The 22,824-nt window shown below is 40.4% G+C and overlaps 1 protein-coding gene across 7 annotated transcripts in view; it reads right to left on the bottom strand.

Annotated features, from left to right (window-relative positions):
• The window catches only part of LOC124153528 (cell surface glycoprotein 1-like), a 105,921-nt gene that overhangs the window by 72,643 nt on the left and 10,454 nt on the right, over window positions 1–22,824 (bottom strand). For 4 of the 7 annotated variants that reach the window (XM_046526750.1, XM_046526748.1, XM_046526754.1 and 1 more), the window contains exon 2: window positions 14,405–14,452. The exons of 2 other annotated variants lie outside the window; for them this stretch is intronic. The gene's annotated coding sequence lies outside the window, so the exon portion shown is untranslated. Of the gene's footprint in view, window positions 1–14,404; window positions 14,453–21,104; window positions 21,379–22,824 lie in introns of those variants that run through there. One more of the 7 variants, XM_046526749.1, reaches the window with a different exon arrangement.

Genomic DNA, 22,824 nt, shown 5'->3' with positions numbered 1-22,824 from the left:
ATAGTAAGAAGTGCCATTGTATGCCCGCTGATCTTATTTTTATCATGGCTCTCAATACAAGCGTGTTCTAAGCCATAAAAGCTAGCATCAAAATATGTATTTTCCATCAACACGAGAAGTACCTTCGAATACCAATTCAAGTGTGCCTTCCTTTGTGTGCTCTCTCCGTCGATCGTCACTAGGGCAACCTGATATCTATTGACAGCTACTATAACAACTTGAGCCCCCTCGAAGAGCCATACGGCACATAAATCCGCCACGAGGCCTTAGCAAGTACAATGGTGACTCGTATTATTAGCCAGAACGGATACTGTTATTTCTAATTTCGTATGATTTTTCCTAAATTTGAAAAATAAAATGAACACGATATGACAAACGACTGCAGTAACTGGTAGACACTCGGCTTTTGACAAAAATAATTCTCGCGTTTGCGGATAGTGCATTAAGACACAAAGACTGAAAATACATATAGGTACATATATATTTAAAAGCTCTTTTCTCCGCAGGATGGGCACGTAAAAAACACAAATTGTGATGTTGAGAAATAAAATACAAAAGCGCTTACGGGGAAATATATGCCTTATTTTCGATGGGTCAGATCCGATCTTTCTCGAGATAATAGTCTTCACAAACAAGGGAAAGAATTCTATTGGGCCAGAAAAAGTAAATATTTAGGAAAAATAGAGTTTAAGAGTTTTTATTTGCAATAAAACGTCCTATTTGAACCAAGTACTGTCGGCGAATCCATCCCTATGACGCTTTTTTAAGTATTTTTTCAGAAAAATAAAATAAATTGTTCTTTTTAAGGTAAGAAAAACGGCCAAGAAAGATATCGTACGGAATAAAAGACGCCGAAGGTAATATACACAATATTTCACAGACAAACTGGTTTTGAGCAATTTTCACGTTGACTTAATACATTTGGCATCAATTTATTTAGTTTATCGGCCAAAAATTATTTTCCGCAAATATAGCCATTATCATAAGTGTGCTCAGAGGACTCATAAGTAAAAATTAGCTCGTGCCATGCGATGGCATTATTATATTTAGATGCTTGAGGTCCATAAGATTTAAAATGCATGCTTACCAGATACATATTAAGTTATATTAGTATAGAAGTTAAATGCCTCTATTTTATTTTATTTGAACTTCACCACACCAGAAATGGATGGAGAATAGATTGGCATTATGACTGAAAAACTTTTTTTGCCCATAAGGCATGCTATGTCATATCGTTTCGAAAATGATGATGAAATGGACTATCAAAAATCAACCGAGGCAAAAATCAATCCGTCCGTTGACAGTGGATTCCTTGGCGCCAACATTTATGACTACGCGGAAGAAAACGCAAGTACTTTCGTTTTCTTCATTCATAAAATATTCCTTCACCAGCCACTCTTTCCTTCCATTGGCGATTGCACATCATCATAGTTAGTATTTGGCCGTTCCAACTATGAACTATATAGGAATAATAGTGTTGCCTTTCTACTTTCCAACCACAGAATCATTTCAGGAGTGGCTCTTCTGACTGACTAAGTTTACCCGCACGTCCTACTTAGACCTCCACTTAATTACAAAATCGTGGGTTTTTCGGATGGCTACGCGGATAGCTACGCGGTATAAAATTTGTCGATGGGAATGAAAGGTACCCGTTCATAATTAAAAGAGAATCCTCGGTAAATTCTGCACAACTACAGGAGGGCCTCTTGCTGCTCCCGATCCCTACCGCGGCTACCGATGAATAAAACACGTCTCGTTAATGCGAACCATTCATTCAAGGGTTTCTCAACCTTGCGAGGAGGAGACTGCTCACCCTAGAACCTGAAGGAGTTGTCGAAAGGACGGTAGGAAGAAAGGTTGTTAACAAAGACCCCAGGAAGGATTCCACGTAGAAAACCCACGCTCCATAGGATCACTAGTACCTTTCTCGCAACAATTGAACCTACCTCGCGAGCGACGATTCTTTTTCAGTGGCGCATCGAGCTAGCGGTGAAGCGAAAAACGGATGAAGACGCTGGGGAACGTTCCTGAATTCATGTGCTCGTTAAGATACGTTTTTACTATTATAAAAAAATCACAACGTCACAAGAGAATCTCCCTAAAATCCCCGCAAATGCTAGGAGCAGAGTACCATTCTGAAAATGGAAGATTATATTTTCTAACTGCTGGCTGTCGTATATTTTCGTACTGCTGGCTGGATTTGCAGCACTGGGGGCTGGGTAAACGTCAACTATTTTCGTTGCCAGCTATGAAATTTTGCACATCAAATCAGAGCATTCCAACCAGAGCATTCAGGCCAACAATTCGCTTCAGTGGGAAATATGGAGTGGTCTCTTTCTTGTTGGAGTCGGAGAAAGGTCATTTGGGAAGGGCACACAATTTTTCGCGAGACCTGCGCTATATTCTCCCAGAGTATGTACTAAGCATGGCCGACAAAGCGATTGCATTTGACCTGTCGATCATAGAAATGGCGCTAATGACCTCGTTAAAAATAGAACAATTTTTTCTTATTTAATTTAACAAAATGCCTTAAATATGTCTAAAAATATTGTTTCCCTGATCATAACACTCACTTCTATTTGGTCTAAGTGACCACTATTGGTGTATTTTTGTCCGTGCAAAACCCATCAGGTGATTTATGCCATTCGTAGCTGAAGACACAATTATCAAACGCAACCGAAGCCGCAGACAAAGGCATGGCCTATGATATTAATATAAAATTTAAAATCAATCAGACTGTATTATTTTCCTCCCATCTTCATTGCATTGTTTTTGTTGCCCTCAGCACCTGTTATCCCATAACAACCACCAGCATCTTTTTTCTCTAAGCACACTACTTGCTCTAGTGTGTTAATGTGCTCACGTTATCAGCAAAATATGAGACGGTCGAAGTATAACACACGATATGTTCTCTTCGTGAAAACCAGATAGCGATATGGAGTGTGAAAATAGCTTGTGTTTATGGGACTATATGAAATAGTACACAAGGCTTCACTTAAACGAATAACTTCAAGTTTCTATGATTTATAGAAAACAGTCAAGCCCGTAACCAGGAAAAAATTCGGGGGTGTTCACTTCGGAAGGGAAAAAAATCGGTGAGAGGGTTCAGCTGTATGTTGCATGCAGAAGGCAGTACACATCTCCAGAGTATTTCGGAGATAGGAGGGGTTTGAACCTCTAGACCTCTCCAATCGCTGCTGCAATGGAAGGGTGTCAATTTACTCACAAAATTTGATAAAAAGAGCACTTATCGGGATAGTTTATTGCAGAAAGCTAGTACTTATGGAGTGAAAATGATAGTATTTAAGTTGGAAATACCCCAGCAAATTTGAAAATGAGGCCTGCAAGTTTATAAGGTCGTTGACTCTTCAATTAGCAATGGCAGGTGGTCATAAAGAAAATTATGACTGAGCTATGAGGTTTACACGCAGAAGGAACATTTGGATACTATTTCCATCCGTCTCCTGGGATGGTTTCATTAACTCCTCCGTTGATGGTGGAAGATTAATCGCAACAGTCATTTCCAACTTCCTATTTGATCTCCTGGGCGCCTTTCCTAAATGATTTCGCCGGTGGAGGGACCGAGGCACTGCCTGCACAGAGGATGACGAGCGGAGGATGCTTGGCTATACGTCACAATAAATTTTTATCGTTTTAAAATAAAAAAGAAATAAAAAGGAAAGGAAAAAGTCTTTATAAAGGCTATCGGTCGGAATATTTAAAACGATGGTAAATGGGACAACTTCAGAGGTGCGGAATCAATATATTTAATTCCATAATTTGACATGAAAAAGATTTTATACTAAGAATCATTGCAATGATAGCATTAGATAAAGGAGATTTCGAAATGGTCAATTCAGAAAAGGACTAGCAAAAATCATTTGCTTATGTAAGCCATATTAAAACAAGGTGAATAACGCGTGGATATAAGAGCTTAATATTCTTTTTCCCAAGTTACCAGATCTTTCACACACGCGAGAACTTCATATATTTCACTTATACGACGTCCTTCCACTCAAGGAAAGAGGAAAAACATTCGATCCATTCGTAATGAGTAACAATTACATAAATTGTATCAACAAAACTATCCAGAGGAATACAAATGCCTAATTCTCCTATTCGGCCTCTAGATTGTGCATCCTAGTTATTTATTGTACTAATTATGAAAACATTTAATATTTCATGCACGTTTCTATCAATTGAACTGACTTCATTGTCATTTGGTTGGTCAATTAGGATTCCCTCATGACCGTATCCATATTTCAAAATGATATCTGTCCACTTTCTAGTGTTCCTCACGGATATTTACAATCTATAAATTCAACCAAAGCAAAAAACAAGTAGGTATAATTCCAGGAAATACGAAAATTATGGAAACAATTATCTATGAAGATATTCTCTAAGTATACCTCTAATAATAAAAACATAAACAACTAAAATTTGAAGGGTGAATTTAACTTTAGAGCAAGACCTACCTACGAATGTCCGTGCTGGCTGTCATGCGCAGAGTCTGAAAATTGCTTTGCCCATCTCTCCTTTAGCTCTCCAGTCCGAAAGCATTAGTCAACGTCTGAGAGCCACACAATAACTGCGACCCACAAAATAACTAACAAATGAAGCTGCGGCAAAAGGGAAGGGGGGCCACCGACAAAATTACGATGAGGGTGGCGTGACGCCCTCTTCCTTCGCGAGGGTGAAGCCCAGCCTGGAGTGACGGCGCGTGAAAATTAAGAAGGGTGGGGCCACAACGAATTGAAAAGGAAGAGAACGAAAGGCGAGAAGCTTAAGGAGGTTGAAACGACGTGGATGTCATTTTAGTGAAAATTTCAAAAATATGCGTTTCTCCACCACTAATTGTTATCAAATAAATGGGGCTTTTAAAGATACGTCTCCAGGGAATCCGTAATACCTCTTGCGATCTTATAGCAACGACGTTTAATAATTAATCACAAAAAGGCACTATGTTGATAATGAAGCCTTCACGATTATCCACCTATTTCACCATTTACGTTAAGGCAGGTTCTCTGTAAAAGGTATATAAAATGCAGTTGTGATATCCAAAACTGTAAAAGATGCGTAAGAGGTCGATATAAAACTACATGTGAGTAGCATACTACACTATATTGAGAGTTTATGGATAGTATAGTTAGTAGAAAATGTATTCCATAGCTGAAGTTGAAATTTATTTATTTAAGTTTTTATAAAATAGCTCTGAAGTCGACTAGACCTTTTAAAATTGTTACCGAAGTTCAAAATATTTAGTCGACTTATTTGCATTGCATAATGAAAAATGTAAAATATGCAATTGAAAATCCGCGAAGATCTTAGGGTCCAAATTTAATAGAGTACAACATTCACAAAAAGACACTCTTTTGATTAGGCTACAAGTCACACAATTTTACAAAATCGCGCCGTTTATCCCTTGTAGCATACTTGATTAACAAGCTGACTGACCCTATACACTGAAGACAATTTGTGGTTCAAATTCACTTCTATCACAAAAAAAAGACAATGCCAACCACAACGCCCCGTCATCAAGCAATAGTTGATAAATTAATTCACTACACCCATTGGTTGGTTTCCATGGAAATCTTTATAACGTAATGACAATACAGTGATTTTGGCTTTTGGCAATGAATGATCCTCCGAAATATTTTTTTAAAGAACACATACATAAGAAAAGGTTGCTGTTGTGAACTTCGCGGTCACGTCAGACACTAAGAGAGCCGGAAGTTCTTGGAGGTTGGACAGCAGAGAGGGCCGCAGCAGCAGTGGGTACAATGACTGTCACGAATCCGAGCGACACGCATCTCGAGGAGGCGAGAATGATTAATTCGAGAAACGCCCACGGAACAACCGATAGAGACGCTTTTGGGACGAGCATCGATCAACTCGGAAGTCTGATCACACGAGGCACGCAACTTCTAAACGGAATTATAAAATGATCGATGTGGGGCACGTGGAATTGGTGAGAAGAACAAGGCAGCCAAAATTTATTATTCGAGTTCAAGGTATTTCAGGAGGAGAAGGAGAGAAACTCGGCTCGTTGGCATTAGCCTGTTTTAAACTAAACCAGTTAAACATTTGATTCCACGGATGAATTTAACACTAGTAGTGCCCTCGAAAGAGAACACAAGCAGGAGTCAGGTTAACCATGAAAAACCTCCGGGATTTGAGCCCTGGTCCCCGAGATGGAAGGCCTATAATCTATCCGACGCAACAACCCGATCCTATGTAGTACCTATATGCGTTGAGTAACTGCAGACATGTTATGTTCATTACGAAAAATTTTGTACGCTGACTACAGATTTTCATTCGCAAGTCGTACATACAATGGCAAAAGAAAATACTTCCACCATAAATTTTTAAAATGGATGTAAAGCAATCAAAAGCAACAAATCAATTTATAATCAAACTATGGTTTCAGAGAAATGCCCGCCACACAACACCCAGTTACGGGTGTGGTTTCCCCTATAAACCACAAGGACTTGAAACCATATCCATGAAATGAGATGCATACATTCGACCCTTTACAATTCAACCCTAGGCATTTCATTAGCTGACATGAACCACAGACCTTTTGTTCGTCATGCAAGATTTTGGTACGTCGACTGCAGTACTTCGTTGAAAAATCCAACCTGCATCGGAAATGGAAAATATTCCCTCACTAATGCAAAAAATGGATAGTAAGGCGATTAAAAGCTTAGGATGAATTTTTTTACTAAAGGATATGATATTAAAAAATTATTGGCCACAATCACACGTGATGACGTGTCCGGGCCGTGGAGTAGGGAGGATTATCTCAGTTCCACGGTCAAGGGAGGTGTTCCGATCACTGGACGCACGCAACTTTTCGACGGAATTTCAAAAGTGATCGATTTCTGGCACGTGGAATCGGCGAAAAATAAAATCGTCCAATAATCACCGCGGCGCATAACCTTACACTTTGGAACTGTGTGGCGGAAACTCCAGAATGTAACATAAACGAGTGACAACGCTCTCCGACCAATTAAATTTATTTGTTTTATTTTTGAATGCTTCTCAGGCACTATGCCTGGCGAGAACAGTTACAGCCGCAAACTCATGCATTTGGAGCAGCAAATAGACATTCGTCATTTTAGGGAAAAAGGTCATACAAGGAGTGAAATTCCAAAATTATTTGCCATAGCCAGAAACAAGAGTATTCTCATTTGTTATTCAGGATCGCTTTGTTTAAAGCTTTGAAAAATCAAAAGAAATAAGACAGTTTTAATAATTTTAGAGTGCATTGGATCCTCAATGATACTGGAAACCTTTTCGCAGCTAAAATTTCCAAGATAAATACAAGGTATACCGCGGGGAATATTTGCTACGTTATCCGCAAAAAATACTCGAAAGAACGAAAGTCCTCTGCTAAAATTCATTTGAGTAGATGGGACACATTTCACATGACTACGGATAATTTATTTGATCCTCTCCTCCATCTATTTTTCCTTCCTTGCGGGGAATGAGAAACTCAGCTTACCCTTTACCCTACTTATATATGGTTGTGACTAGAAGTGATAAGGTCCACTCTATCTATTCTGACAATTTAAATGTTATAACCTACGTTTTTAGCAAGTAATACTTCATAAAAAGCCAAAATACAGCAGGATGAGAGGAAGTTCTACGTCCTGCTAAAGCATTAGATGTATTTTTAACATAAGTTGCATTTTTTAGTTCCAACATCCATGTAGACACAGAGGAATCGTGAGTCCGCGATGGATCAAGCAACCACGAAAAATTTCCCGACATCAACTGCATTTTTGTTGCTCACTAAGATGACTCGCTTCGATCTCGTTTCGTCGCCAGAGGTTAATTTCTGATGACGTAATTTTCAGTTCCGCTTTGACGGTATATGAGACGACATGACTCACGGAGGCAAACCTTTGAAGTGGATAATGGAATAAATTATGAGAAAGAGAAGGCTGTTTGGTGGAGGGAAAGTAAAGCTGGAGTAAGCCTACAAGGTTCACGGATAATAAAAAGTGAGACAATAATTTGTTTCACTTCTTAAAACTATGACTGAAAGCCTCGAAATAAATTTATTTATCAGATTTAACGTGAGTGAAAGATGGAGAGATAACAGTGATAACATAAAATATCTCTAATACCGAATTGTGCGAAAATTCCACAGAGAAAAAAGATCATTTGCATAGACCGAGATTCGAACCCGAATCTCTCGGTTTACGGTTGAGTGCTATAGCCAGTTTAGCTACCGAGGCATGTTTCACTTTGGAGAACTATATGCAAGACAAGATGGAAGAGAACAACGTTCACGGATAATATAAAGAGAGACAATAATTAGTTTCACATTTTACAATTTCGCACATTTTTCGCACAGTTTTTTTGTGCATTGCGGGTGACTCCGCAAAGATATTACCGTGGCTAGTCCCGGTATTTTTTTCCACGAATACCATTCAAAACGCTGGAATTTGTCTTATTGAAGAGGTCACTCACGCGAAAATATCGAGAAACTGCCGAATGTACCTTACTGGATAGATCTCATGTTGCCCACCAGACCGTCGCTTCCTGACCCGACACGAACACTTCTCGGCGGCGGGATGAATTAAACAAGCGACGAGCGGCTGGCGTCGAAAGGTGGGCCGTCGTCGCGCCCGAGCATAACATGGCATGAAGCGCATCCCGGAGCCGCGAGCGTTTTAATTACACCGGGCGGGCTATAAAACCGGTGGCCGCATCCCTTGGGCGATGCGAGTGTCGTGACGACGAGTAATTATTCTCGTGAGGTAAACAAAACGTCTCCCGAGCATGCCGCGATTTTCGGAGACAAACGGATGGGAGCTTTACCATAATAAAACGAGAGCGACAGTAAAAAAAAGGGCAGATAACATCCCAAAGGGCCGTCGTAATCTCTATTTGGATGTCAAGAACAGAGATGAAATGGATACTGATGGATACGTTTCCTTGAGGAGGATATTTTATGAGATTCTTGCTGAGATCATCCTACAGAATGACGAATAAGATGAAAGAAGGCGTCGTAAATGCACTTTCAGCCATATAAAATTGGTAGCGCGTGAACTTTTATCATCATGCATGATTATTACGTAAACTATCATCACCATAAAAATAGATTTTATCTGTAATGCCTCATTATATAAAGAATGAAAAATATTCAACAAACAGTAGTCCGATTAATACTCAAGGATTTGACCTGTAGAATAATATGTGATTCAATTACGACGGAAAGTACTGAACTTTAGATGAAGCATTAGGATTATATTTTTTACATATTAGCATGCCTTTTGAATGAATCCATATGGGTAACTTAAAGCATCTTAAGTAAGATGGGTCTACATCCCCATAGAGAACCCCAGGTAAAACGGGGACTATGGAAAGATAGAAAAAATATGCATCTTAAAATGCCGTTTTGAAGGTGTTCTAAACCCTTATTTATGTCGCGATTGCAGTTTTTATACCAAAGTTAACAAATAAATTTAGGTGAAACAAACCCTTAAATCACCCTTTGTTTGTCTAAGAATAATATATCTTCACAAAATAATGTTACAGTCTTCTACAGCAGGCATAATTCAATAGGGTAAATCAGAGACTAAAAAGAGGGAAATGAGGTGAAGAATGGTGTAATAAAAGATTTCCGCAAGGATTCAACAATATCAGACGAATGCAATGGAAGAGTTTGGAGATCTTTGGCTTGGACATCTTGAAAGAATCCACGGGGACCGAGTAGTAAATAAATCAGTCACACACATATGGAAGTGAAAGGCCTGTGGAAGGGATAGCCACTGTGAGTAATGGGTGATATGATTTCGGAAGAGTTGTACTTATAAGAGGGCTATAAAGACGAGAAAGGGGCCGAGGTAGTGCACTTGGCATCAGAAGCTTCTGGGTCGTTACCGAGGTGACGCCTTTGGGCACCACCTTATTTCAAAATCCTTGCTAGGCCTTGATATGATATTCAGAACTTTCTGAAACTCGTTTAGGAAAATAAAGTACGCGGAAAGATTTTTGGATTCGTTTACGCCGTGCATACCCTCTTTTCATCAGCCTATGAGAAATAAGATGTCCAAGATAACACAAGTAAATAAGGTAATCGTAACGGAGCGGCGGAGTTATTAAGTAATTATTTTTTTAACGACGGTAATGGCATTTATGGCAGTTATGACATCATAGTCCAAAATAAGGAACGGTGTGTTAGTTGCATAGCTTTTCGTTTATTTTATTGAAAAATAATTTGAAAGTGGAGACGAAATCACAGTTAAAAAGAAATATAACGTTACTAAAATATAAACAAGTAAATCTTAATATTATTAAGTCAAAACTTTTTCCAGCTTTTTACGCCGATCGTAACGCCATTGCTTTATTAAAAACGTTATTTGACTTCAATCATTGCATTCACTTGCTCATAACTGAAAACGTCTAGCGATGAGCCTTAATTTTACTTGGAACATGGTTCTCAAGTTATAACGAACAGCGTATTATTTTTTCATACTTCATGCATATAATATCAGTAATCAATATTTTTCTAATTCCAATAATAAAAGTAATGCCCTAAGGGCTTGCATTAAAAAAATCATATTTTCAAATTCAATTTGCAGAAATTATAGCACGGAGATGCTGACTTTTGTGGCCGTCAATTTTGAGTGCAATTAGATTTGTATACTTCGGAATTTGTATGAGAGTGACATTTACTCCTTTTGTCGTACCAATCTACTCAAATTGCGTTCGAAACAGGGTTCCCAATATTCAGGTACACGTCAATATTTCGACATAAACAAATAGAATTCATGCTCGTGAAGCACGGACTCATCCATGCCTGCAAGTACGGCAGCGGCAGTTTCAAATTACGAAGCCTCCTAACGACCTCCAACTTATCAAATTTTTAATGCCCACCGCCAAACCAGACGCGATACTTATTTTTTTGCGCTTCCGTTGGATTACGGCTCCTGAGCGAGGTTTCAAAGGCCGCGTGCCATTAATTCGTAAAATACTGCATCGACTAGTGTCTGTCTCAGTCAAAATTAATCATACCCCACGGCATTTTGTGACAGAAGGAGAGTAGACGAGACAAGGCTCATTACTCTGCTCGTAAATAAATCATCCACAACAGGTGTTCATGTTAAATATCAGAAACATTTGTGCCGGTGATTTTTTCTTGTTATATCTCATTCCTACAAACAGAAAAGGATATTTATGTTAAAGGTTTCTGACGCCACGGATGCCTTCCCTCTTCTCATTAAACCTCACGCAAATCCGTTTTAAAAGAAAGTAATTATAGCAAATAACGAGATTTTTCGATACCAATCGTGGTTTAACTTCTTGGGCGTGTATAGGGGTTAGACGGAAGATGGGACTTTCTAGTCCCAATCTCGCCCAATAAAGACGTATTATTAATTATAATTAATTATTCTCCATGAATCTCTACGCAGGAGATATATGTTTTATACCTCACCTGGCCAAGGTTATTATAATTATAGTATTCTACCGATTAAGGTAGGTTTCCAAGGAGTATTCAAGATAAGTATGGTAAAATTGAAGTTTCACCAGACGAAAATATCTCACTATTTCATTCAACTCGAAAGTCGGTATGGATAGGTGAGAGTATAACTCACCCTGAGGTAAGCCACAGGGACGTGAATTTACACAAATTCACTGGATCCCTGCACTGAATTAACACAAATTCAGCGCAGGGGTCGATTTCCTTTCCCTAGGACTCCTCGAACTTACAGGATATTTGCTTTGGGTTGGCTTAACTCAGGATTTGTACCCCTAGTCCTACGGTCAGTTGCCCAACACTCCTTACCGACTAGACTGCCATGCTCCTCAAAGGTAAATAGTAAACCACATATGATCTAAAAATTTGGAATCCGCAAAATGGAAAAATATTCATCAATACGTACTACCTGACGAGTGACATGGACATCAGTTTAGTCGGTGTCCTACAACGGCATACCGGTGGGTTGCTCAAGAGAACAAATTCTCTCCGGCCTCAACGTTAGCAAGGTCCTTGCCTCCTGATTCCGACGAGTTGGACGAATTCCCTACTCCAAGAAGGGGATGTTTTTTTATTAGGTGTTCATTGCACCAGGAAATGAGCTCACTTTTTGCTACTCGATCAAAATTTTCCGGGTGAGAGAGCGATACCGAGGACTAGGCCACGTACTGTAACGAGCGTTTTGAACTCGGCGAAGTGTCCAAACCATTACAGTCTTAAGCGGCAAAACCATCAACATCACGCCGATTACATCGAAAAACGTCAACGAATATGCTATTAGGTCGATTTATCCTCATGCGGAGATTGCATTCGTGACTATAAGGCCCTTTCTCATTCCGGAGTCATTCAAAAAATAAAACCACAACTGAGAAGAAATTTCAATGGCCCTGTGTACAACAGAAAATATTGATAAAAGTATTAACATTTTCCGAACTATTAGACAGAGTAATCATTTTAAAAAAATTCCATGAAATTATTTCCACGAAAAAGTCCATCCCCGATGATATCTATAAAGTTAGACCTAGGTTTCTACAACTTTTATGATTACCTATAGTGACAAAAACTACATCAATTAATTTGAAATTACCATTGTGATAATACAACTGGCTTAATAAAAGGCTGGCATAATATAAATTGCATACAATTTTATTCGTATGCTTCTATTTATTGTCAAAACAGCGATTATAAATTCCGAAGAAGAGCATTGGTTACGATGGAAGACATTTTCCGTTTATCTTGAATATCACCCTCCTCTCTAAAGTTCTTCCGTAGATACGCTAATGATTATCTTACGCACAAAACTGCATATATTATAATCCTCATGAAATGCACAAGCGGTTCGCAGTCCCTTTGGAGCTTCGGAAGTAGGTATTACGTTTTGCGAGCACACGATAATAAAAAAACAAAGCGTTCGGGAACGAGGAAGTAATTCAATTGCGCATCAAATTCAACATCCGAGGAGAGAGAGAGAGAGGTCAGACGGCCGCTGTGTGTATATTCTCGCGCCCGTTTCATTTACGCCGTGCGAATCGACGGCAAAATCGAGTCTCCGCGAAGGGTGCGCTAAATGTTCCCTCCCGCCCGAGGGCAAACACACGATTCCTATTCCTCCTTCACCTCCACCCCTCCCCCCCCCCACCGATCCCACGTATAAATGGCGGAAAGAGTGGATTGCATCGTTGCGAAAGGCCGCCGACAGTGCAAACACCCCACCGACCGACCGACCGCAATCGCCATAGAACATATAGTGCCTTCGCGCCGGTTGCGACCGCTCCTTGCTCAAAGTCGATTATTCCCAGGAATGCAAGCGAGACACGACGCACGACCTGTCACGCGCGCGGCGGACTCGGCCCACGTTTCATAAACCGCGCAACAACTCTCCGATGGTTGCTCAGGACGACTGGGTCATTGATTGGACTCTGTCGGTATAAACACCGGGTGGTAATTTTCACCCGAGCAAAAGCTTTCGCTCTTTCCCAGCAGCACGTTGTCGCATGCATTTTCACTCTTCCCCTCGTCATCTCGACTTTTGCTCGTCAGGGGGCTAATCCCGTGTTTCTGAATTCGGATGACTTCACAGATTCAGCCAAATACGGGCATTTTTTATAAGTTCAATAAGTGACCGTTACGGAGCACGAATCACAACTCACTTACAGGGCTCATCGGGACTTTGGACTTCCTCACAATAGGTTCATTTACATCGTGTTTTACTTCAAGCAATGAGTGACACATTGAACGATTCATTTGAAGATCCGGCTGCTCTCCGAATATGGTTATTTTCATTAAGAAAAATAGTATAACCACCTGGTCGCATGCGCTCATTAACTAGCTCATCCGGCTTGGCATCCTGGGAAGTTACCCGAGAACATATGAGATTGATTCGCACTTCACTTTGTGATACCAAGTCATTATAAATAGAAAAAGAAACGGCTAAAAATATGCTCCACTCTAAATTTAGTTGATTCATAAACCTTCGATTTCTTTTGTGCCAAGGTTGCTTAATTCGCTGATGGAATGGTATTATATTACCTGGTTAGCGCTAACCGGTACACGGTGCACCCGTAATCTAACATGATAATCCTTAAAATATACAGTTAAAGGAATTATGTTGTCCAAATAGATACTTTTGCGGCCCATATGCGGATTTTAGGCAAAAAATAGAAGCAAAAAAAAACAGGAATAGACCGCAACGCTGCCCAGAGAATCCCATAATTAAGCTACAAGTTGATTGAAATAGCGTTTCTTAGTATTCTACCCACACCCAATGCTACCACACAGGACATGGATCGTAAGTGCATTCACTCGTAAAGCTTAATATCCGAGGTGCGACATCTGATCCACGAGAATTTATGCTTTTTGATAATTGTATTACAAACAATACCTTCCCCTAATATTTAATCTCAATATACTTACTCATTAGTCTGTTATCACGGCAACGATGCTGATGCAATCTTGTCCAACCTAATCGAAAAAGAAACAAAACTTCAGTAAATTATCTACATAGGATATTTCATGATATAGTAGGCAAAAGATAAATCAGAGGAAGAATAACCTCTTCCTTTTTAACTACTATTGGTAGTCCGCACGAATTTATCTCTTGGCATTGAAGGAAACAATTGAAAAAAATCGAACACTAAAATGTTAGGTTTCATTCAAAAGAAAAAAGCAGAAACGTTAGTATTCATCCATTATTTGGATAAAACTGGCAGGATTAAAACCAGGAATACTGGGTCTCGCCAAAACAGAATGGAATTTGTAGACGATAGCGGGGAAATAATTCCAAAGGTGGGCTAAGAATCATGCTCAATAATTGAATGTACCCAAAGATGAGGTAATGGTAAGTATTGCTGGAGTTTTGTCAGCCTGCCAGTCTTAATACGCCAACTTGGTCAGCTGGCGAAGCAAGTTATCCAGCTGGCGAAGGCTCAATGTTTGAAAATATTACTGCTATTTTAATGTAAGTGTATAAGTCGACAAAAAATTAACGCATAAGTTGAGGGAAAAATCATTACCATGCTCCACCAAGATGATGATGACACCTCGTAGGATTAGTGGGCTGGCCAATCGTGGACATTTAAATCAGAATTTCGTGAACGGGAGGAGATATCAGGAGAGACGAAAAACAACACAGGAAATACACGCTTTTAAGGCTGGGTGGGGTTCATCTATCGAGGGCACGAAAAAAAATACGTCTGGGGTGGTACCTATGGTTTTCCGGGCCAATGAGCAGAGCGCCATGCTACACAGATTTTTGGATGTTACGCCTATCTTTGAGGTAGCAAGAAAAACAGACGCACAAGTCCCAGCGGACCTAGACGAACAGCAATATGGTGGAAGAGCTAAGCTCATAGACGCAACTGTCGGTATTGGTGAAATTTTTTTATATCCCAAACGAACAACGAGCAAAAATTGAAAACATTTCCGGAGAGATAGAAAAAATAATATTCTCTGCGAAATATGAGCGTAAATGCAACGACAGCTATTATGAAAAACTTAAAACATGGAGATTTCCACAGTGTATCATTAAGCTCAATCAAATATTGAAAAGTTAAAAAAGCTAATATCGTCTAGAAATGTTCCTAGCCTACATTTTCACGAAAAAGCGAAAAATAATTGAAATCACACTTTTCTAAATATTCATGCTGATAGAAAAGAATTGACGAGAAAGATTGAAAAAATTCAATAACCGAGGATTGGTAACTTCCGAGAAGTGAGAAAAAATTTCTTCACGAAATACCTCCACATGGAGATGTCACTCGTGAAGGCTAGCAATCAGATTAGGCAGGATTACGGGCGAAGTACTTCGAACACGGCATTCATCATGCCCGAAACACACCGCCTAGCGGGCCGTCCACCTTTCTTTCACTCGCAATCTGTTCTATGATGTTTGTTGAGATAAGAGTGGGGGTACCTTTGGCTCTTGTGTACCTCGACACCTGTCAAATCCGTTTGGAGAAACATCTGGCACCTGCGCTTATCGAATGGATGGTAGCGTGAAATCACGATTGCTCAACAGGAAAATGGAAAGATACGGTGACGACTGTTTTGGTGCACAGAAAGTCGCTCTGACTTCTACCCTGGCATACGCACTACCCCACGAAGAGTAATTAACCTTTCTCATACCTATCAATTTCTCCGCTTACTACCCCTTTATTCCCTTGTTAGCGAGTACATTTTTGGAACTCGATAGGATGATTTAGATCTTGTATTTTATGAGCTTGTAAGGACAGCATGCAGCTAATGTTTGGATAAATACTTAGTAATCAGAGTGGATGAAAAATCGGTTCAATTCCATATAAAGCATGTATTTTACTTCGAGAACGACATAAAAAATCTCAAATTCCGTACGTGCCACTTCTTAATTCAGAGAGGTGAGGTAAGCTAAGCAGTAAGTGAGCTTTAAATAAGCTGCTATACGAGACTCCGGACACGAATAAATGAATGCCTTGGAAGCGAAGTGATTCAGTTCCTGCCGAAGACTGTGACGATGAGGTACGCAGAAAGAACCTCTGAGGAAAATCTCCTTGGATGGAGATCAAATCACGGGCCTTCGTTCGAGCCGATAAGCTCGGCATAACTCAACTCAGGCTTCGTACTTCCACTGGAAATTTTTATATGTCCTCTAGGATGCTAAGTATTGATTAGGTAGGAAAAAATTTCCCCTGAAATTAATAACTTTGTGTAGTGTGCGAGTCAGGACATTACCTCGACGAAAAAATGCCATTAGGCCTTTCTATTAGATTCCCAAATCGACCTTTACATTGTGGTACGTACGAATACGGACGTTAGAATATCTTCTCCAGTCGAAGGGCAATTACCCACAGTAAAGAGTAATACCAATTCGCTATCGTATTTGAAAACTGAATTTAATTCGGAAAATACATTTAAACTCACTAAGTCAAGGATAATTACGAAATCGAAAATCGTAGAAACAAGTGATAGAGCTATTCCACCTGTTCGTTAGGATACTGCTTACGCTCACAGGCACTCGATCAGTAGCGACTTAAGGTGAGGATTTAGTGAAAGCCCCTTTCTGTATCTAAAACTACGCCTAAGAACGATATAGAATATGATGAGATAAGAACTCACGATTTTGAAACAATTACTTCCACATTTCGATGACATGATAACGACGAAACAATAGACGACAAATTCCACATTTTATCTCGTTTCCTGAACTTGTTGAAGAGATTGTGACAGTAACGAGACCTTCCGGACTTTCGTAAGTCCACCAGCGTGAAAATTAAAAGAGTTACGGCGGCTAGGTCAGCAAAATATCGCTTGAAACCTAAGCCTGAGCTTTTGCCTAAGCTTCACTCGATTACCACATTCACCTTGCTTGAATGCGCTGAGCAAGGAGGGTCATCGGAGATTGTAGAGAGGTCACTTAGTTTCACTTCCACTGACAATTCATCTGAGAGCAGAGCGCAGATACTACATTAGTGAGAGGAAAATCGCTATGGAAGGAAACAATGGGCTTTACAAGTGCTTAAAACAGGATGTTTACATATTTTTTGGAATATTCAGAATGAGCTTTCAACTGCTGAACTGAGTACGTGGTGTCACTAGTTAAAATTTTGTTCATATTTTTAGAATCTTTCTATTTATTGACCCCATTAGTTTACGCAGCTCACGATATCCAATCATTCCGTATTTCTCCTTAATAGTGAAGCAAGTGAAATACTGAGCATGAAACGATGTTGGGAGGTTCGGATTATACACTCCCGACGATCCCCTTTCAATTGGTCTTATTTCATGATACCACGTCACGTTGGGCTTATTCTCATCCCTGTGTTTACGATTTTATACGACGATGGTTAATGAAGTTGAAATATCAATCATGACTTCTATAAGCTGTTGAATATAATTATGAAAAAAACTCATCTAAACTACACTACAAATCCCCTCGTAAGTTACAGAAAATACAGAACGATAGTATAATAACCAATTAGGTCAAGAATGAACATTATCTTAAAAACTTATCCGACTCAAAGGGTGAAAGGCCGCGAAAAGAGAATTCAATGAAACCGAGAGTTCACTTTCAGCTATCGAGTCCGCGGTGAGCTCAACGATTGCTCACAATCCAGCCTCCTCAACTGAGGCTATAATTAGATCAGACGCCAACAAAAAGAAAGTAAAAGAAAAAGGAAACTTCTAGTGATTACGTGAATCTTAATGCATTATCGTCCTCGGCGAACATCTCCGTACGGCCATCGGAAGCTCCGCTCTGCATCAAAACACAGCCCAACCCCCAATCGCGTTTCCATTGAATAAAATTTGGCCAGCGTTTTCCGTTACATTCAAAAAGAAATTGGGGGTGCATACGTGATCCCAATGGTGAATGTACCACGGTCACAGGGCGACCGACGCTTCGGTAAGCGGGGCACGTAGTCGAGTGACCCCCTCAATATAAATGAACACGCCGTCCTTTCTACATCTTCCCCTCAATCCCACGCGAAAGGCGTCTAGGCCAATCAAAAGCGTAGAGATTCGCGAGATGCAGAAACACTCGGCGACAATGAAGCCGGGATGTCTGATGAGTTCGGACGTCAGCGGTCCTATCAAACTGGAATTGAGCAGGAGGAAACTGGCATAGAAGCAGATATTATACTATTTTCTATTTCTTTAGTACAAATATTTATTTGGATGAAGACCGAAATTTCCTCTGCCTCTAACACCACCCCCAACCCAATTAAAAGGACACTGAAAACAAATACATCTAGCCAGTGGCGCAGCGAGGGGGGTTTTGGGGGATAACCCCCCCCCCCAGAGCTCAGAGAAATATTTACGTTCAATCCATTTTACTTTTTGATATTAATAGAATAGTGTAGGGATTAATAAAATATCCCTCAGAAAGCCGTAAAACTCACCATTTTGAATCATTTATCTTAAATTCCGAAATTTATTGATCTCGCACCTACCGCTTATCCTGGTGGGTACCCTATGCCCCCCACACACCCCGGTATTAGTTGCACCTAAACCCCCCAGCCTTGATTCCTAGCTGCGCCCCTGCATCTAGCAACAATAACACGTTCATTAGATAAAACAACCACATCTTAAAACACATCCGTCTCCAATAAATTACATAATACACCCCACAGCAAAACCACCCAATTTAAACCACCGACAAACGTGCGATTAGCAGTTACGGCTGAACATAGTAACATATGCGCACCAGCGCAGTCCAATCATCCTGACCACATGAAACTATACAACAGTTGTGTTCACATCACATTATTTCATGGACTGCCCATGCTTGTTCTTGTACCCTCAAGTTCAAGACCACGAACTGCCATGCCTGTTCCACATGAACTGACCAATTTCATCTGTGATTATGTCGGAGACTGGTCGTTGAGTTCTGCCATAGAGAGAGACATTTCGCTGAAGGAAATACCGATAAAAACTCCGAGCGCCTCTTGGCACAGCCGCGAAGTTGACCTTGGGCTCATGCCGTGAGAGGAATCGCGATTAATAATAATAATAGGAATTATGGCCCACTTTGCCGACTGTGGCGTAGAGATGATGAGCCTCGGCCTTAAAAAAATTGTCGCTTGCATCATAGCGATGAGTCACGTTATTTTACCTTTCGCCTAAGATAATTGCGTCTCTCTGATAGATCCGCACCCCTTCAGAAAGCCAAGTGCAAAGAAAATTATTTAAATCTTCAATCCAAAAATTTTTCTTGCACGACTTTTTGGCTTTCACTATAAGTACATGATACCTTGCGAGCCACCTCTGGCGTGTATGACCGAGAGAGTACTCTCCAGCATGCACTAATTGGTGGAAGAGGGGACTTCTTAGTCTCAACCTCGCCCGAATAAAGGCATTTTATTATTATTATTGTAAACTACACTGAGGTGCCACCCTCACGACAAATGCACTTACTTATGAGACATGTACTTGTGAATGGCACTGTCATCATTTAGAGTAAAAATTGTAACATATATCATATTCCGACCTCACAGCAGACAGAGAATCAACTGGTGTATGATTTTTATTTTAAGGAGAAGTAATACTTCCCACTTAGCCGGCTCTAATACCACGGTGATCGCGTCAGTTTAAAAAAATAGTTCAATGCATAATCGTATGATATGCTTAACGACTTATCCTCTGATGTAGTGACATTACCCTCTGATGATTTATGTTCAACGACAACAAGCTAGGGATGTGGAAAAGTAAATCTCATCTGTCAAAATATATTGGCTGAACGACTTTTTTGTGTTGAACCAAATAGACGCGGAGTCGGTTCGTGCTCGGAAGTGCCATTCATCTGTACGAATGGGCAATCATTGTGATGACTTCGTGGACTGTGTCAACCTGTGCTTTAATTCATACATTAAATTAGTAATTATGACCCACTCTGTTGACTCTATTACAGGTTGAATAATCAAAATATGTCCACTTTAACACTTCAAATGATGAAGGTTGTTCACGTATATTATTACACCAGCAACATCAATCCAAATAAAACGAAAAATAAATCTAAATTTAAAATAAATAGCTTAGATGAACTTTCTCTTAAGGCCGCTGTACACGGTGAATGATCCTGCGCATGATATTTCAGTGAAAATTAGAACATGTTCTATTTTGATCGCATGATCCTGCAAATGATCATGTGATCATTCAGCATGATCACTCGCACGATCATTCACTGAGTATAGCGGCCTTTATGAACCAAGAAAACACAGAGTCAACCATCCCTCAGAGTCATTAATATTGATAATACTTATGGCCCACTCCTATAACTTCAATACAGCTAGAATGATCTGATTGTCTTTGAAGGAATTAAACTTACATCATCAATCATAGCCAAATGAATGAACTCATGTTGATTATTACTCGCCGCAAGATAATTACAATCAGCCGATACTTTCCCACGAACAACAAATGCCTAAAGAAGAAATTATATTACTATCCAATCGAAAGATTTAATCCAGTCGTATTTTTCGTTTTACACAGAGCAGACAGGGAGTCAACCCTTTCACGGAATTCACATTAATAACAACGACCATTACGGCCCGCTAAGCCCACTATGATGGGGCTGACACCACGGCCTTCACGAAAATCGAGCTTGCATCATCGCGCGGTGATTCAAGTTACCTCGAGGACTCACCGCAGGATAATTGCCGAGCACCGACGCATCCGCAACCGACGAAACCGCAACGGAGCCACCGACGAAGACAATTAATCCTCCAATCAATCCGGGGATTTCGTCCGGGCCACGCTCAACAGCTTAGGAGACGGGGCGGGATGCCCGCTTCCGACGCACCAAGCTTTCAAACTAAGTCACTCAAGATGCGTTGAGTAGGTTGCGTGCCATTGTTGTCGAGACGAACGAACGAAAAGGACCCGCGCTTTCCCATTCTCACGCCCCAGTCGCGAGGCACCGTTTGCTGGCAGTGGCCACGGGAACAATCGGGAGTCGCAGCCGACTTCCCAAGGAGCCCCTTCCCCCCTCCTCCCTCGACCACCCCTCCCACCATTCACACCTTCCGAATCTCTCCCTCCCACGCACAAATGAAAGAAATGTGTCTAGCGAAGCACTGGCAAGGCGCTTAGGTAGGTAGGTATTTGGAGGAGGTGGCCATTTCATTTGCACCATAAGGTCATTTACATCATAATAATCACGATACCTAGTTAGATTTTCATTATTTATAAAGCGAAATTTCGACCGTGAAGTTCTCTTTCATAGTTAATTTTTTTTGGTCGTGCACATGCATTAAAACTTGGGTGGAGAAAAAGGAGGGATTGCGAACCCGTGACCTATGGGTTACCAGGCAACGACTTGAGCCTGCCGCCACCGATAATGGCTAATGGTTGGAAAGGAACGGTGGAGTGAAGTCCAGCTCTACAACTACTATATCGTTTTCTCAAATTAGTCAAATACCGATCGGCCTAAGATGGAAACTTGAATACCTCTTAAGGTCTCTCGATTTCGTCGGCGAGCACAGTACGGGATTTGGGTGAATATCGCCGATCACCCATGTGTTACTTTGGTAATCCAGTTTTAACGAGTTTAAAACAATTATTTCTCATTTCACGCAATCCGTAGATTCCGTGAGTCACTAATAGTATTGCCAAAAGCCTACTATAACACGCGCGTTTAACCAAAAATATGCACAAAACGAACACAGAGAATAACTACGACAAAGTAAGAGCAAAGAAAATAATTTTAAGTGTCCAGTACCCAGACCATTGGCGAATATAAATTCTATCTTTTAAGGGGCCAAGATCAACGTAAGGCTCGGTTAAATGTATTTATAATTAGGGACTCCCATGACGTTTTACATTTAATATCATTTCCATCATTAAGATGAAGTATCTCTGCAGGCTGCGGCCATGCCGTGGCACAAGATTCAATTAAGCAATTTAGATTGAGGTGTTTAATGATTACTTCTTTTTCCTAATTTAGAGAGTGCCCTGACCCAGACGAAAGCTTACTTGAGTGCCCGTCTCGTTAATCGAGAGACCGGAAGGAGGCATGGATATTCGATTACCCGTCTGCGTACTTCTATACCTATACTCAAATGCATTCGGTGCACAGTGATTTCCAAACCTTCCACCTCCTTCTCGCGCAGGAACAAAAGAAATGTGTTTCTCGAGAATCAAAGGCGAGACATCCGTAAAATCAAGGACTCATTCAAGTTTCCTTCCCGTCATGGCACAAGAAATCGGTACCAGTCGCAAACCGCAAAGCAGAAAGAAAACAGGAAGCCGCGATAAAAAAAAACCATTTCGCTATTCATGCCCAAAAAGTTAGAACGAATCGAAGGTCGGACTGTTCGTCGGAGGTTCTGCTCGTTTATATCCTCATCCTACGTATCCTGTGGGTT

This window comes from Ischnura elegans, chromosome 2, assembly GCF_921293095.1.
Source record: "Ischnura elegans chromosome 2, ioIscEleg1.1, whole genome shotgun sequence".
NCBI lineage: Eukaryota > Metazoa > Arthropoda > Insecta > Odonata > Coenagrionidae > Ischnura > Ischnura elegans.
Note: the sequence above shows the minus strand (reverse complement) of the source record. Positions and strands in the feature narration are given on the sequence as shown.